Below are 15,718 nucleotides of genomic sequence, written 5' to 3' on the forward strand. Positions count from 1 at the left end.
ACCGACAGCCACTGTATTAGTTATCTACTGCTGCATAACAAATTATCCTAAATTTCAGAAGTTATACGTCATTACTTCTCTAGTATTATATTGGTCACATAGACCAATTCTTGGTGCCATGTGGGAGGGGACTACACAAGAGTGTGCAATCCAAGAGGCAAGGATCATCGGAAGCCATCTTGGAGACTGACAGCCACAGCCATGAGATACAAGCAGAACAAGAACCATTGTTTTAGTTTTTAGCTGATACACTTATATGTCTTTATTTATAAACTTTTAATAGTTTATTTCTTTTTACTTTCTATTCTAAAAGAAAAGTGAATACCTCTTCACTCTCTTTGCCTTTCTTATGCTACTTCCCATTTCTTGAGTTTGGTTAGTTTTATTACTCTTTTTTAAGTTTTTCTGTTGATTATGTGTATAACTCTAAATTATGTACTTGTGTCTTATTCCACCAGCTTTCAACAGCACTGGTTTACTCCCCACTATATACGATTAAGAAATTAGTGCTGGGGCTTCCCTGGTGGCGCAGTGGTTGAGAATCTGCCTGCTAATGCAGGGGACACGGGTTCGAGCCCTGGTCTGGGAAGATCCCACATGCCGCGGAGCAACTAGGCCCGTGAGCCACAATTACTGAGCCTGCGCATCTGGAGCCTGTGCTCCGCAACAAGAGAGGCCACGATAGTGAGAGGCCCGCGCACCGCGATGAAGAGTGGCCCCCGCTTGCCGCAACTGTAGAAAGCCCTCGCACAGAAACGAAGACCCAACACAGCCAAAAATAAATAAATAAATAAATAAAATTTAAAAAGAAATTAGTGCTTTGGGACTTCCCTGGTGGTCCAGGGGTTGAGTCCGCCTTCCAATGCAGGGGGCTCAGGTTCGATCCCTGGTCTGGGAACTAAGATCCCACATGCCTCCGGACAACTAAGCCCACACATCACAACTACTGAGCTCGTGTGCCTCAATGAGAGAGCCTTCATGCTGCAACTACAGAGCCCATATGCTCTGGAGCCCACGTGCCACAACTAGAGAGAAGTCTGCATGCTGCAACGAAGAGGCCATGCGCCACAACAAAAAGATCCCACGTGCCACAACTAAGACCCAATGCGGGCAAAAAAAAAAAAGAAAGAAAGAAAGAAAATGAAACAACCTTATAAAAAAAGAAAAAGAAATTGGTGCTTTTACATTCTTGTAACATCACCTCCCTCCAGACTTCTGTCAGTGATATCATTATTTTTATATTTTCAAGTTTCTCTTTGCCTCCTCAGATCTTTCTCTTCAAGCTGTGTTGTTATCCTAAGAATTTACTAAGCTCCATCTCCTCAGATCACAGGACCAATGAAAGGTCCCCGTATTCATCAGGAAAGCATAAAAATGATGGGCACTGAGGAGAGCAGTGGATTTGATGCTCTAAGGCTTGACTCTGAGGCGGGGGACTCATTGGAATCTAGAGAAACCCTGGCCTGAGGTCACACATAATTTCTTTCAGATCCTTAACCAAGGCAGGCAGCATTCTCCCTCTGGGGCTGAATTCCCAAAGCTACACAGTCCAGGGGCATCAATCTTGGTGTTCATTCAAGGAGTGTCCCTGATCCAAAGAGGAGAGTTGAAGAGAGGGGAGGTGATAGAGCTTTCTGACAACAGAAGTCCTTTGTGTCCTTCAGCACTGTCCTCATGATTTTTCCTGAATCTATCCAACCTCCCAGGGTGTAGTTAATTTCTCTTCCCCAAGAGGTCAGTGTGGAGTATCCTGCTGAGTTCTGCCCTTGGTCCCTTGCGATTTGGGGGTGACAGGGGTAGGGTCTCCAAATACGATACAGGACAATCAGTTCAATTTCAATCTCAGATAAACGATGGATTTTTTAAAAATATAAGTACATTGCAAATATTGCATAGGACATACTTATACTAAACAATTATTTACCGTTTATTTGAAATTCAAATTTAACTGAGCATTCTGTGGTCTGACTTCTAAATCTTGAGACCCTGCACGGGTGGGGCTGAGCTCCTTCTTATCAGCGAGAACAGAAGCAGAGGCAAGAGCTGCACACGGAAGCCTTGACCAAACCCACATGACCGCGAAGAACCCAAAAAGCCTGGCCATGCTAAGAGATGTGTCCTATAGAGAGGCGTCCACGTGGAAGTTTCTCAGAGTCTCGCTGGATAGCTTTATCTGCTGGCCCACAAATTACCTCATCTCCACACCACTCCACACCTATTTCTCAGCCTGTATATAGCTTGCATTCAATGTATTTGTACTTGTTTATACTTTTGTACATGCTCTGTCTTCCTCTAACAGATCCAAATTCGGTATTTACTGAATGCCAGCTCTGGGACAGCGCATCATGTTAGGTGCTTTCTCAGACTCCATCCCCTTATCTTCACGACAGCCCCATGAGGGGAGCGTCATTTGTTACTATCATTGTTCCCATTTTCCAGATGTGGAAACAGATTCAAAGGGTCCAGGCCAGCCGAGAGACTCATCAAGAAGGTGTCGCCTGAGGCTCCAGGACTAATAAGTGCCACGGCGAAGATTTAAACTCCTTCCTAAAGATGAACTGCTCCCTGAATGTCCCGGAGGCCTCCCGGATTTTCCAGCTTCACCCAAGTCCCCTACCACTCAATACTCCCATCAATGGTTGGGTACCATCACCCCACCCCTACTGGAACCCTTAAGAAAACAGAATCCCAGTAAAAGGAGAGAGGAGGGGACACTCTCTCCAGCAGGGTGATGACATAAAGCTTCTGGAATTTACTATCAGGACCATGGAGATCAATAAGTTAGTCCATAGAAACAATGTTACAAAAGGTGGACAAATCCTACGGTTGTCTGAAGAAGCAAATGGGCTGTGATTTGCCAGCTCAAGAACTTACTCAGCCTTTAGGGTATAATTTATATTGGCAAATGCAATCTGAATTCAAGCCATTGATTTAGACATGAACTTGCACACCCATGCACACCTTGGAGACTGTGCTATCTACTGGGGGTGTGTGCATGTGTGTGCCCGGGGGTGCCCTGCTCTTGCGTTCCTGTAATTTCAGTGGGGGCAGAGATCACGTCTTTGGTGACTCATTGTTCCCCTGCAGCACTAGAGCACGGCTTTGGCCAGAGTTGAGCTTAATCCGTGCTTTTCACCAGTGGGGAAAGCATTGAAACCCTCATTTATTTCTGTTTGTAGCGTTTGTGCAACTCAAGAGATTTGCAATCACTTACAATCATGATTAACTACTAGCTAACTGCAACCATTATTTTTCTTAATGGCATAAATGCCTATTAGCTTTCAGTTTTCCCTGTTGAGAAAACACGGAGAAAACAGCCTCCCAATTCTCTGAAAGAATCCAGAAAAGCGTGAAGAAAAGAAAACCATTTGGTAGTTACCAGCCCAGGGCCTAAAAATGTCAGCTGGCTTGGGTCAAGCTTCAGGACTTAGTTTCTGCTGTGAATTACAGAAGTAACAGCGGTATTGTACCCCTTGGACCGAGGCAATATTCAGTTTCAGTCTGGTGGTTAGGAAAGAGGAACATCTTAGTCTGAAATCCTACCCATGAAAAGACCGAAGAGACGTTCCTTCAAAACAAAATAAAATATGTATTGTTTAGGCAAGTGTTATGGCCAGATGACATTTCGATTTGAGTCCGCCCTGCTTAATGCCTTCATTTCCTAGTCTGGAGGACGAAATCAGCTCTCCCATCCCACAGGTTCAGAAGAAAGCTCCCCTTTGCAGGCTGAGATGCCATGTGCGGCTTTGGAAGGGAAACAAATCACGTTATTGTCGAGGCTATTATTGAGTACATCGTACTCGCAGCCCTACTGGCTTGGCCATAGTCAAAAGAATCAAACAAAGCTGTTGGCTATGAAGTTCATCACTCTGACTTGCCCAGCTGGGACCTTCCCCACCCCTACCCCAATTCTACTCCCAGTTCAAATGCCCCAGAATTTGTTCCAGGAACAAGTTAAAATTCCTGCTACTTTCAGACCTACAAACAATGCAAATCTTTTCTTTCCTTTTCTCTCTTTAAGAAAAGAAATTCTGGTTGCTGGAAGATCTGGTTGCTGGAAGATCCAGCTCCAGAGGCAAAGTCCCCGAGGAGAAACGGGAAATGGAATGATCAGTTTGTGGGACTGGAGCGTGTACATGACGTATACCCCACTGAGCAAATGCCTAATTGCCTTCCAGGGCACAGAGGCCCTAGGGCCCTATGCTTGGCGCTGACACCTGTCACCACTGCTGCGTGGACACAAGGGAGTTGGTCTACTCAATAAAGGCATTAGGGTCCTACCTGTTAATCTCTTGCCTAAGGGCCTGTGCATAGGCCCCTTATCCATTATTCTATCAACTCCTGCCCCTCTGAGGCAGAATAGGATTGCAGTCTGTATGATATTGCTTACATGTGGAAACTAAAAAAATACAACAAACTAGTGAATATAACATAACAGAAGCAGACTCACAGATATTGTGTAGAGAACAAACTCGTGGTTACCAGTGGGAAAGGGGGGAGGGGAAATATAGAGATGGGGGAGTTGGAGGTACAAACTATTGGGTATAAGACAGGCTCAAGGATGTAATGTACAATATAGGGAATATAGCCAATGTTTTGTAATAAGTGTAAATGGAAAGTAACCTTTAAAAATTGTATAAAATAAAAAAAAGATTTAAAGAATAGGATTGCAGTGGTTGTCCTGAGGAATTGGGAAAATACAAAGAATAACGTATTCCCTCAAATAATGTTATTTAAGAGTCCATTGGGTTGAGGGTAGGGTGGGGAGGGGGAATGTTCTGGCACCTTTCGTTACTTTTGTTTTGAAAATGTGTGTGTGTGTTTAAGTGTGGAGGTTGAAGAGGAAGAGAAGGTTTTTTCCTTTTTAGAGTTTGTTTTATTATAAAAATTTTTCTTGCGAAAGTACCATCGGCTGGAACATTCTTTCTAGAAACCTCTAAAATAAAATATGAGTCAGGACAGGGTAAGAGAAACTTTTTAAAAAGCAGTACCTTTTGAGGCCAAAATAATGAGATTTGAAGGCTTGCTCAGACTTGGCGTGTGTGATTTGAGGCAAGTGATTTCTTATCTCTGAGCCTTTCTTTCCACCCCACCTCTGGAAAATGGGTATGTTGTAATAAAGCCAACTTGACTGCATGGCTGTGAGCATAAAATAAAATAGAATATATAAAGTGCACAGCACAGTTTTACATACCAATTACTGTCATCTGTGCTTTGCCTAAAAGATGCATTTATTCCTCACTACTACCCTGAGAGGTAGATCCTAAAATTGTCCCCATCATATGGAGAAGTGAGGCTTAGAAGGGCTCCGTGGGTCAAGTGGCAGAGACAGGATTTGAGCCCCGCCAGCTCTTATCTGCTGCCCCCTGTACAGAGGCTGCAAGCTGAGTCCCAGGAGCCAGATCTAGCCTATGGGTGTGTTTAGTTTGGCTTATAGTATTTATAGAAAAATATTTAACTTAGTTGTCAACACTTAAAAATTGGGAGATTTCACAATTCTGGATCCCTGGCTTCTCTTTCAAAATCTGCACCTCTGGCCATTCTGCCCCTGTGTTCCCACTTAACCATGTACGGTGGTGGCTGTCACTAGGGATGGTCCTGAGCTCTCGATGGTCCCCATCACTCCTCATCCTCACACATTCCGGCACCTGGAAGCATCTGAGGGTGTGTCCTCTTCCCCTGCCACCTTTTCTGTCCATCACCCTCACTATAGCTGTCGAGTTGCTAGGCTACAGCCTGACAGCTGTATGTGGTTCCGTTGTGGAGTAAGTGCCCCTGTTCACTCTGGTCTCCGTTGAGCTCTAGTCATTCCTGCCTACTGCAGCTCCCAGGACAATGTCAATGACACATGAGTGTTCCAGATTCCTCCAGGGCTCCCCGACGCCTCTCCTTGCTCTAAGTCTGGAAAGACCCTGAAGCGTCCCTGCCTCTGAGCACACATCACCTCCTGGATTTGCCTTTTTCTTCCCTTAGCACTGCCATGAAACCACCTTAGCCCACGGTCTCCTCACCTCTGCCTTCCTGGGTTATTGCAGTAGCCCCTTACCTTGTGCCCCTGACTACCCTCCTACCCATTCAGCCCATTTCACAAAACAACGTCATATCCATTTTCAGCACATCTTTCTATTGTGATCAGGGTCGGCTTCATGCAGTAAACTGCACAGGAGCCCACACTTGGCTTAATGCTCTTCTATGGCCATCTTGAAATTCTTCATGATTTTTGAATCAGAGGCCTGCATTTTTGTTTTGCACTGGGGTCCACAAATTATGTAGATAGTCCTATTCATGTTTCAATTTCAAGAAGCTTTAGCGACTCCTAACCTTAGCAGTATTTGCCAGCCTTTTTTAATCCATGGTACACGAAGAACATGCTAATATATGGATGCTGTAACGGACTGCTCTGAAGCCCCAGGTCCCACCAGCCATTCTGGGGAGAACAGATGTCATGGCAAACTGTAATCCTTTCTCAGCACACAAAGATGCTGAGTTCACCTGCTGGGAAAATTCAGTCCTGCAGGAGAAGTTTCTATTAGTTCGCCTTAGTGCTCACCCAGCTTTATTTTTGGAACCCCAGCCTGCGATTAGGTCAATCTCTACTGCCTTCATGGGACTTTGCAAGTCAGGAAGGCAAACAAGTATTGATAAAAAGGCCACTTTGAAGCACTGTGATAAGAGGTCTCATAGAAGAAGCGGGGGGATGCCTTAGTTTCCTGTGGCTGATGAAACAAATTGCCACAAACTTGATGGCTTATTAGCAACAGAAGTTTCTTCTCTCACAGTTCTGGAAGCTAGAAGTCTGAAATCATGGTGTCAGCAGAGCCGTGCTTCCTCTGAAGGCTCCGGGGGAGAATCCTTTCTTGTCTCTTCCAGCTTCTAGTAGCTCCAGGTGTTCCTCGGCTTGCGGCTGCATCACTCCAACCTTTGTCTCCTTCCTCACGTGGCCTTTTCCTCTTTTCTCTGTGTCTCTTATAAAGACATGTGTCATTGTATTTAAGGTCTACCTGGATAATCCAGAATGATCTCATCTCAAGATCCTTAAGTACATCTGCAAAGACACTTTTTTTCTGATGAAAGTATAACATTCACAGGTTCTGGGAATTAGGATGTGAGGGGCCATCATTCAACCCACTACAGAGGGTATATGACAGGGGCAGCTAACCCTGGGGAATTGGGGTGAGCTGCCTTAAAAAAAAGTAACGTTTAAGCTGAATAAGCCAGGCAAAGAGGAAAAGAAGGGGGTGACGGTGGTGAAAGTGTTTCTGGAAATAGCATGTGCAAAGATCCCAATACAAAGTTAAGCCTACTGGAATCCTGGCACTAAATGAAGCTAAGTGTATTTGCAGAGGAATGTACAAGGAGAATGGGTAGGAGAAGCAGCTGGAGAAGTAATCGAGGCCAAATCAAGATGAGCCTTGTAACTACAGAAAGTCATGTGAACCAGTGTAATGAGGAGGCCCTGAAAAGTTTTAAACAATGGAAGGACATGATCAGATTTCAAGAGACGGCTATGGCTGTAATGTGGAGCGTGGTTTGGAGGCAGCCAAGACTGGACCAAGGGGAATGGTTAGGAAATGGTTACATAATTCAGGCAGTGAATGAAAAACTAGGACAGTGCAGAAGGGAAGGCAGACAAGTCAACAAATTCAAGAGGTTATTCGGGAGGCAGAATCAACAGATTTGGTGGCTGGTGGGATTTCAGTACAGAAGTCAAGGATGACACCCAGGCTTCTGGCTTCTGGTTCAGAAAGTGTTGCCATTGTTGATGTCGGGACCTGAGAAGGAGGGGCAGTTTGGGTGGGCATAGTTGGGGTGAGTCTGCAGTGTCTGTGGGACAGCGTATTAGAGCTTATTAGTGGACATTGAGTGGTCTGAAGCACAGCAGAGAGCCTGGGGCTAGAAATAGAGACTTGGGAACTGTCAGAATGTGGGTCGTATGTGAAGTCAGGGAGGGAATGCTCGCACTCAAGGGAAGGTGTAAAGTGAAAAGAAAATAGGGCCCAAGAACTCTCAGGAGCACTGATACTTACTCTGTGTGTTACCGATCAGGGTTCTTGGCCTTCCTTAATCAGTAGAAATTGATAAGAGGCCAGACAAGAAATTCAGGTAAGGCTTTATTGGGGCCCCTGCTGCAGCAGAGGGGGAAGCAAAAACAAGCAACAGGTTCCCTTGCTCGCTCGCTCCCGGGGGGTGGAGGGTGGAGGGCGCACGAGCTTGTTCCATATATGGCGTGAGGGTAGGGGTGTGTCCAGAGGTCGGGCCGGAGGCGTGGCCTAGGTATTTTGCCCACCCCTTTGGTGGTGTTGAGGGCAGCGGGCATGTGCAGTACACTGTTTTTGCTCCTGGCTCTTTAGAAGTGGCAGTTGGGTTTTTTTGGTCTTTTTGTATCTTGTTATCCATAATTTGCCCCAACTGTACATGCACATGGTTATTTTTTTGTCCCTTATAGTTTCTTTGTATTCTGCTGCTTGAGGAGAGGAGACGTTTGTCCAGGCACAAGCACTGCAGCAAAGGGTCCCAGGTCCCAGCCTGTCTCATATGGGCTGAGGACAAGGGCCTGTGGCAAATGGCAGACGACTCAGAGGGCAGTGACTGCCAATATTTAGTTATGTGTGGTTTCTACAATATAATTCAAAATGTGCTGTCAGTTGTCTTCTTACGTCACTCATTTTATATTTTGCTGAACAATTCAAGCACAGTATTGTTCTCCTTTCTCCTGTCTTGGTCCTAACTATTTCATATACCCAGGAACCAAGGCAAGGGTCCAGAACAGGGGGCCCATGTGGGAATAAGCCCCGAATGATTGGCTGGATATTATCTGTCCAAGGCTGAGTCACAAAACAAGAGGAGGGAATATTTCCCATCTCCTCTGATCCTTCACCAAAACCCATCATCCAGTGTCATCATCCACAGAACATTCTAAAAACATTATTTCTCTTAGATTATAACCAATTTCCTCTAAGTTCAGGAGTATATTTTTTTGGCTCAAGTTATTTCCTTTCCCCTCCCCTGGGCTCCTTCCCAGCTAGTGAAATCCTATGTAACAGCACTGCTCAATAGAAATTTCTACAACAATGGAGACATTCTATGTCTGTGTTTTATAGTATGGTAGCCACTTGCTGAAGGTGGCTATTGAGTACTGGAATGTAGTCAGTGTGACTGAGGAACTGAACTTCTAATTTTATTTAATTTAAGCCATTTAAATGTAAATACCCACATGTGGCTAGTGGCTACCATATTGGACAGAATAACTCTACAACCTTTAGTGAACTCAAAATTCACTTCCTCAAGAGGCATTCCCTGAATCCCCCACCCATAGCCAGGCCTATCTCCCTACTATATGCTGTTTAGAAATTTGTACTTTCATAAAGCAAATGGAGATTATAATTTTGAATAATCATGTGTGTATTTGCTAGTCTGAAGTGTCTCCCAGGACAGAACAAGGTCTAGAAGGGCAGGGACTATGTCTATCTCATTTACTTCGTATTTCCAGCACCTAGCAGAGTGTACAGTACCTGCTATTTGCTCAATAAATATATATGAAAAGAATTAATTAATGGGACTTCCCTGGTGGCGGAGTGGTTAAGAATCCACCTGCCAATGCAGAGGACACGGTTCAAGCCCTGTTCCAGGAAGATCCCACATGCCGCGGAGCAACTAAGCCCGTGTGCCACAACTACTGAGCCAGTGCTCTAGAGCCCGCGAGCCACAACTACTGAGCCCACGCACCACAACTACTGAAGCCAGCGCACGTAGAGCCCATGCTCTGCAACAGGAGAAGCCACCGCAATGAGAAGCCCGGGCACCGCAATAAAGAGTAACCCTCACTCGATGCAACTAGAGAAAGCCCACACGCAGCAACGAAGACCCAATGCAGCCAGAAATAAATAAAAAATAAATTGAAAAAAAGAATAAATTAATGATCAAATGATTCACTAAAACATGTTATGGGATTATGTGCCAAATATATGTATATTAAACAATTGGGGAGATTGGTTCAAGATGGTGGAGTAGAAGGACGTGCACTCACTCCCTCTTGCGAGAGCACCAGAATCACAACTAACTGCTGAACAGTCATCGACAGGAGGACACTGGAACTCACAAAAAAATATACCCCATATCCAAAGACAAAGGAGAAGCCACAATGAGATGGTAGGAAGGGTGCAATCACAATAAAATCAAATCCTATAACTGCTGGGTGGGTGAGTCACAAGCTGGACAACACTTATACCACAGAAGTCCACCCACTGGAGTGAAGGTTCTGAGCCCCACGTCAGGCTTCCCAACCTGGGGATCTGGCAGCGAGAGGAGGAATTCCTAGAGAATCAGACTTTGAAGGCTAGTGGGATTTGATTGCAGGACTTCGACAGGACTGGGGGAAACAGAGACTCCACTCTTGGAGGGCACACACAAAGTAGTGTGCACATCGGGACCCAGGGGAAGGAGCAGTGACCCCATAGGAGACTGAACCAGACCTACCTGCAAGTGTTGGAGGGTCTCCTGCAGAGGTGGGGGGTGGCTGTGTCTCACCGTGAGGACAAGGACACTGGCAGCAGAAGTTCTGGGAAGTATTCCTTGGAGTGAGCCCTCCCAGAGTCCACCATTAGCCCCACCAAAGAGCCCAGGTAGGCTCCAGTGTTGGGTCGCCTCAGGCCAAACAACCAACGGAAGGGAACCCAGCCCCACCCATCAACAGACAAGAGGATTAAAGTTTTACTGAGCTCTGCCCACCAGAGCAACAGCCAGCTCTACCCGCCACCAATCCCTCCCATCAGGAAACTTGCACAAGCCTCTTAGATAGCCTAATCCACCAGAGGGCAGACAGCAGAAGCAAGAACTACAATCCTGCAGCCTGAGGAACGAAAACCACAATCAAAGAAGACAGACAAAATGAAAAGGCAGAGGGCTATGTCCCAGATGAAGGAACAAGATAAAACCTCAGAAAAACAACTAAATGAAGTGGAGATAGGCAACCTTCCAGAAGAGAATTCAGAATAATGATAGTGAAGATGATCCAGGACCTTGGAAAAAGAATGGAGGCAAAGATCGAGAAGATGCAAGAAATGTTTAACAAAGACCTAGAAGAATTAAAGAACAAACACCTAGAAGAATTAAAGAACAAACAAACAGAGATGAAGAATACAATAACTGAAATGAAAAATACACTAGAAGGAATCAATAGCAGAATAACTAAAGCAGAAGAACGGATAAGTGACCTGGAAGACAGAATGGTGGAATTCACTGCCATGGAACAGAATAAAGAAAAAAGAATGAAAAGAAATGAAGACAGCCTAAGAGACCTCTGGGACAACATTAAACACAACAACATTCGCATTATAGGGGTCCCAGAAGGAGAAGAAAAAGAGAAAGGACCTGAGAAAATATTTGAAGAGATTGTAGTCGAAAATTTCACTGACATGGGAAGGGAAATAGCCACCCAAGTCCAGGAAGTGCAGAGAGTCCCAGGCAGGATAAACCCAAGGAGAAACATGCCGAGACACATAGTAATCAAATTGACAAAAATTAAAGACAAAGAAAAGTTATTGAAAACAACAAGGGAAAAATGACAAATAACATACAAGGGAACTCCCATAAGGTTAACAGCTGATTTCTCAGCAGAAACTCTACAAGCCAGAAGAGAGTGGCATGATATATTTAAAGTGATGAAAGGGAAGAACCTACAACCAAGATTACTCTACTCAGCAAGGATCTCATTCAGATTCGATGGAGAAATCAAAAGCTTTAGAGACAAGCAAAAGCTAAGAGAACTCAGCACCACCAAACCAGCTCTACAACAAATGCTAAAGGAACTTCTCTAAGTGGGAAACACAACAGAAGAAAAGGACCTACAAAAACAAACCCATAACAATTAAGAAAATGGTAATAGGGACATACATATTGATAATTACCTTAAACATGAATGGATTGAATGCTCCAACCAAAAGACACAGGCTCACTGAATGGATACAAAAACAAGACCCATATATATGCTATCTACAAGAGACCCACTTCAGACCTAGGGACACATACAGACTGAAAGTGAGGGGATGGAAAAAGATATTCCATGCAAATGGAAATCAAAAGAAAGCTGCAGTAGCAATTCTCATATCAGACAAAACCGACTGTAAAATAAAGAAAGTTACAAGAGACAAGGAAAGACACTACGTAATGATCAAGGGATCAATCCAAGAAGAAGATATAACAATTATAAATATATATGCACCCAACATAGGAACACCTCAATACATAAGGCAACTGCTAACAGCTATGAAAGAAGTAACACAATAATAGTGGGGGACTTTAACACCTCACTTACACCAATGGACAGATCATCCAGTTGGAAAATTAATAAGGAAACACAAGCTTTAGATGACACAATAGACCAGATAGATTTAATTGATATTTATAGGACATTCCATCCAAAAACAGCAGATTACACTTTCTTCTCAAGTGCACACGGAACATTCTCCAGGATAGATCACATCTTGGGTCACAAATCAAGCCTCAGTAAATTACGAAAATTGAAATCATATCAAGCATCTTTTCGGACCACAACACTATGAGATTAGAAATCAATTACAGGGAAAAGAACGTAAAAAATACAAACACATGGAGGCTAAACAAGACGTTACTAAATAACCAAGAGATCACTGAAGAGATCAAAGAGGAAATCAAAAAATACCTAGACAAATGACAATGAAAACACAATGATCCAAAACCTATGGGATGCAGCAAAAGCATTTCTAAGAGGGAAGATTATAGCAATACAAGCCTACCTCCGGAAACAAGAAAAATCTCAAGTAAACAATCTAACCTTACACCTAAAGGAACTAGAGAAAGAAGAATAAACAAAACCCAAAGTTAGCAGAAGGAAAGAAATCATAAAGATCAGAGCAGAAATAAATGAAATAGAAACAAAGAAAACAATAGCAAAGATCAATAAAACTAAAAGCTGGTTCTTTGAGAAGACAAACAAAATTGATAAACCATTAGCCAGACTCATCAAGAAAAAGAGGGAGAGGACTCAAATCAATAAAATTGGAAATGAAAAAGGAGAAGTTACAACAGACACCACAGAAATACAAAGCATCCTAAGTGACTACTACAAGCAACTTTATGCCAATAAATGGACAACCTGGAAGAAATGGACAAATTCTTAGAAAGGTATAACCTTCCAAGACTGAACCAGGAAGAAATAGAAAATATGAACAGACCAATCACAAGTATTGAAATTGAAACTGTGATTAAAAATCTTCCAACAAACAAAAGTCCAGGACCAGATGGCTTCACAGGTGAATTCTATCAAACATTTAGAGAAGAGCTAACACCCATCCTTCTCAAACTCTTCCAAAAAATTGCAGAGGAAGGAGCACTCCCAAACTCATTCTATGAGGCCACCATCACCCTGATACCAAAACTAGACAAAGATACTACAAAAAAAGAAAATTACAGACCAATATCAATGATGAATATAGATGCACAAATCCTCAACAAAATACTAGCAAACAGAATCCAACAACACATTAAAAGGATCATACACCATGATCAAGTGGGATTTATCCCAGGGATGCAAGGATTCTCCAATATATGCAAATCAATCAATGTGATACACCATATTAACAAATTGAAGGAGAAAATCCATATGATCATCTCAATAGATGCAGAAAAAGCTTTTGACAAAATTCAACACCTATTTATGATAAAAACTCTCCAGAAAATGGGCATAGAGGGAACCTACCTCAACATAATAAAGGCCATATACGACACACCCACAGCAAACATCATTCTGACTGGTGAAAAACTGAAAGCATTTCCTCTAAGATCAGGAACAAGACAAGGATGTCCACTCTCATCACTATTATTCAACATAATTTTGGAAGTCCTAGCCACCGCAATCAGAAAAGAAAAAGAAATAAAGGAATACAAGGAAAAGAAGAAGTAAAACTGTCACTGTTTGCAGATGACATGATACTATGCATAGAGAATCCTTGAGATGCATGAGGGGTGGTGGTGGTAGAATGAATTGGGAGACTGGGATTGACATATATACATAATATGTATAAAATGGATAACTAATAAGAACCTGCTGTAGAAATAAATAAATAAAATAAAATTCAAAAATTCAAAAAAAAAAACCAATTGGCTACAAATTACAATGATATATTAAATCATTCAAACCATATAATAGATGATTCTAGCAGACTAATAGCTCTGATCAACAGATATTGGGACCATCAAGGGAAGGACAAATTTGACATGCTCAGTTCAGTGTATTTAAAATTTGAGGTACTGGATCTTGTGTTTTATATTCCCTTATCTTATTGGTCATTAAAAATCCTGAAGGCTCTTCAACTCATGACAGTATGCCGTATCTCCTCTCTCTTGCACCATGCAGTTAATAGAAAATCCATTCACACTTCTCACTAACATTTCTCAGTTTTCTCCGAATCTTATAACACTGCTCAGCCCCTCAAAGTTGCTCTCAATCCAGAGTTTGTCACGGTGCACTGGTCTCCACTCCCAGCTTTGCATTCTCTGTGTTTATTTAACATATTCCCAAAGCTCCTCATCCAGTTAATTTTTAAACAGGGACCATGTCAGGCACCGTGGCACCCCACCAAAGACCTCCCTCCAGACACCAAAATGCATGAGTCAGCACTCTTTGGATACATCCTTTCAATAGTTAGGTAGCTCCTGCCTGGGACAGAGCTTGAGCCAGGTCAGAAGCTCTGGCGCCCTGGGAGCATCTGGGAGCTCCCTAGCAAGCTCCTTAATCATCTCCAGCTCTGGCTCCCTCAGCACGGTTGCTTCCACCTTCTAACAAATAAGTGGACTCTGGAAGGTTCTGTAGGCCCAGCTGAATCCAATTCCTAGACCCTGGGCAGACATAGGACCAGGGCCCTTGCCCAGTTTCAATGCAAATCCATGAAGGGCAGTGTGTGAAAGGCACTCTATGTCAGAGCCAAGGGAAACACTGAGACCCACTTGTCAGTAGAGTTGGGGTTCGGCAGAGCAGAAGACAAATGAAGCTGAGATGGGGAAGCCAAAGAGAGGGGACATTAAAAGGGATGGTTGGGAGGGAGACTTTGGCAGTTCTTGATTTCTGCTGCCATTATGATGGGCTTCTGGAAGGGCCTATAAGGGATGTGCTGTGATAAAGAGGAGTGCTGAGGAGGTGGCCCCCAGTGGATTTGATCCAGAATAGACAAAAGAGCGTTAATCTTTACTTCAAAACCATCTTATCAAAGTCAGCAAGTGTGCTCTGCATAAAGATGAAAGGAATGGGTTTCAACCTAGATCACAGGGTCCCAGGCAGTGGACAGACAGCCCCCTGTCCGCCCCAAGGCCTTGTCGGGCAGCTTTCTGGGAAGAAGTGACACCAGCACAGAGAGAAGTGGCACCACCAGCAGCCGCTGCCCTCCCTGGCTCACCTCCCTGGAGCCTTCCCTGGCTTCCGGGCATGGCAAACAGTCCTCCAATGCCGAAAGGCCACTGACCCCCGCTGCTCCACGTGATAGAAAAGCCACTCACACATTAATGTGCCTCATTTTCCCTACGTGTTACATCACTGCCACTTTCTTTTACTTTCTTCATAATCCTAAAAGCTACTAACAGATAGGAAATGAATAGCTTTCTGTTGGCTAATCCATAAGCAGCCTAATTTATTGTGAACTAGAGACAAATGGGCGAGTGTGCTCATCTCTCAGGGGTCTTGGTAGCA

Source organism: Eubalaena glacialis, chromosome 16 (assembly GCF_028564815.1).
Source record: "Eubalaena glacialis isolate mEubGla1 chromosome 16, mEubGla1.1.hap2.+ XY, whole genome shotgun sequence".
NCBI classification, from domain to species: domain Eukaryota; kingdom Metazoa; phylum Chordata; class Mammalia; order Artiodactyla; family Balaenidae; genus Eubalaena; species Eubalaena glacialis.